Here is a 2,560-nt window from a genome sequence, read left to right on the forward strand (position 1 = left end):
GAGTCTTGCTCTGTCGCCCAGGCTGGAGGGCTGTGGCCGGATCTCACCCCACTGCAAGCTCCGCCTCCCAGGTTTCCGCCATTCTCCTGCCTCAGCCTCCCAAGTAGCTGGGACTACAGGCGGCCGTCACCTCGCCCGGCTAGTTTTTTGTATTTTTAGTAGAGACGGGGTTTCACTGTGTTCGCCAGGATGGTCTCGATCTCCTGACCTTGTGATCCGCCCGTCTCGGCCTCCCAAAGTGCTGGGATTACAGGCTTGAGCCACCGCGCCCGGCAAGAGTTTGGTTTTCTATTGAACATGTTACAAAAGAGATTTCATCAACAAAAGACCGAAGCCCATACATCATCAGACTCCTTGGATTCTTCTTTCCTTGATTCCACTTCCTTCTCTTCAGCTTGGGCTGCAGTGGTGGAGAAAGCAGGACCTCCCACTGGTGCAGCACGAGGTGCTGGAAAAGGTCCACCAGCCTCTCCATCACATCTGAGGCTCCTGATGTTGACATTGTCCAGGGCCTCTGCAAACAAGCCAGGCCAGAAACATTCAACATTTCCACCAGCTACTTTAATGGTGGTATTTATCTTATCTTCCATGATGGTCACCTCATCATGCAGAATGGGGCCTGGGTAGATGCAGGTGAGCTCAGAGACAGAGTCCATGATGCAGGCGAGTATGGGGCTGATGCTGCTGGGAGTGGTGCTCATTGTCAGATCAAGTGAGGGCCTCACTCCAAGTCAGCTTTAGCTTCCTTGGAAGAACTCAGCACCTTGGCAGCAGATGACAAAAGGATTTTTGTTCATTCATTTGCATGTTTTTTTTTAACATAAAATTATGTACAGAAATTTCAAAAGGTGCAACCATAGACATAGTTAGACATGGTTAGACAGTCATTGTATCAGACACCAATTCCAACTTGTTTGAACAGAAAAAGGATTTATGAAAATGATACTGGGCATCTCAGAATTTCTAAGAAGGCTGAAGAACCAGGTCTAGAAAATGGGCAGAAAGGAAGGGTTGCTGGTCATTCAGCACAGCAGCTGTCCTGATAATCATGCCAGTCAGGAGAGACCTATCCCCTCTGCAGGATACTGGTGCTGTGGCTTGCATCACTGGTCCTGAATACTCTCCTGGCCTTTGCCCCTAGATAACAGACAGGGCAGACAGGGCAGCCATGGCAGCCATTGTCAGAAAAAACTGTCCACTTGGCTTGCTTCTTTCCAACACTAGCTTCAGATTCAAAGTTCCACTTAGGCACATCTGACTGGCTGAACCCAGGTCGTGTGCTTTCTTTCCAACTGTTAGGTGATCTGGGAAAGTGATTATCTGTTGCTCCCATCTTCTTATTGTGGAAGGAAGACAGCAAGAAATGTTCATAGGGAATTCTCTAAATATAGAAAAGAGATCCACATACTAAGAAGTCAAGAGAAAACAGGGCAAATGTGCACTACACCTATTTGTGGCTTTAGTGCAAGTAGCCACATGTTTGCACGGATTAAAACAGGTCATGCCAGCCCGGTGTGGTGGCTCAGCCTGTAATCCCAGTACTTTGGGAGGCCAAGGGGGGCAGATCACTTGAGATCAGGAGTTTGAGACCAGTCTGGCCAACATGGGGAAACCCCATCTCTACTAAAAATACAAAAATTAGCCGGGTGTGATGACAGGCACCTTGTGGCAGCCCCAGGGGTGAGAAATCAGAACCCACCCAGTGCGAGGAATAACCCAAGCTCTCAGTAACGTGAAAAAAAATAAACTGGCCAGCAACCTAGCTTAAAGGATTCTCACATACTGCAGCGATGATTCTGTGCACAAACCAAGGAAAGAGAAGCTGTGGGAGCTGGTAAAGTATTTCCTTGGTGGTTGGGACCAAGAAAACCACAGTGGGGCAGTGAAGTATTCCTTGGTCGGGGTAGTTTAGAGGTTACAAAGAGGTGAGACATCCCTATTGCGGGGGATTGAACCTCACACAAACCTCCAGTAGTAGAAAAGGCAAGAGATTTCCAGTGGGGAAATTTGAGCCTCACCCCAAAAGGCAAGAAATTTCCAGTTGAGCCTCACCCCAAAAGGCAAGAAATTTTCAATGGGGGAAATTGAGCCTCACCTCAAAAGGTAGTATAATTCGTAGGGCTGCTATGGTAGTTTGGGAATGTGAGCACCCTCCCAGTGAAAACATTCCTACCACGAACCAGAAATTCCCCACCTGAGACCCCCAGTGGGATAATAACAATGCAGATCACCAGGAAAATATGCAGGACCTAAGGGAGATGATAATAAAAGGAATTTGGGAATCAGTACCCCAAACCGAAAATCTTTCCAAAGCACTTGATATACAACAGGAAAAGGATGAAGGGCCTATGAGATTCCTAGACAGACTGAGGGAGCAAATGAGGCAATATGCAGGCCTCAATTTGGATGATCCCATTGGACAAGGAATGTCAAAACTCCAATTTGTCACTAAATTGGAGTGAGTCTGTTGGCCAGACCTTTCAAAAAAGTTTCAAAAGATAGACAATTGGGAAGATTGCCCCCTAAATGAGCTTCTCGGGGGAGCTCAGAAAGTATACAT

At 47.3% G+C, this 2,560-nt stretch overlaps 1 pseudogene; it reads right to left on the minus strand.

The window, feature by feature from the left end:
- Window positions 1-300: 300 nt before the first annotated feature.
- LOC108544723 (60S acidic ribosomal protein P1 pseudogene) lies at window positions 301-656 on the minus strand (annotated as a pseudogene).
- Window positions 657-2,560: the final 1,904 nt, after the last annotated feature.

Source organism: Rhinopithecus bieti, unplaced genomic scaffold (genome assembly GCF_001698545.2).
Source record: "Rhinopithecus bieti isolate Rb0 unplaced genomic scaffold, ASM169854v2 scaffold_28024, whole genome shotgun sequence".
In the NCBI taxonomy this organism is placed as follows: Eukaryota; Metazoa; Chordata; class Mammalia; order Primates; family Cercopithecidae; genus Rhinopithecus; species Rhinopithecus bieti.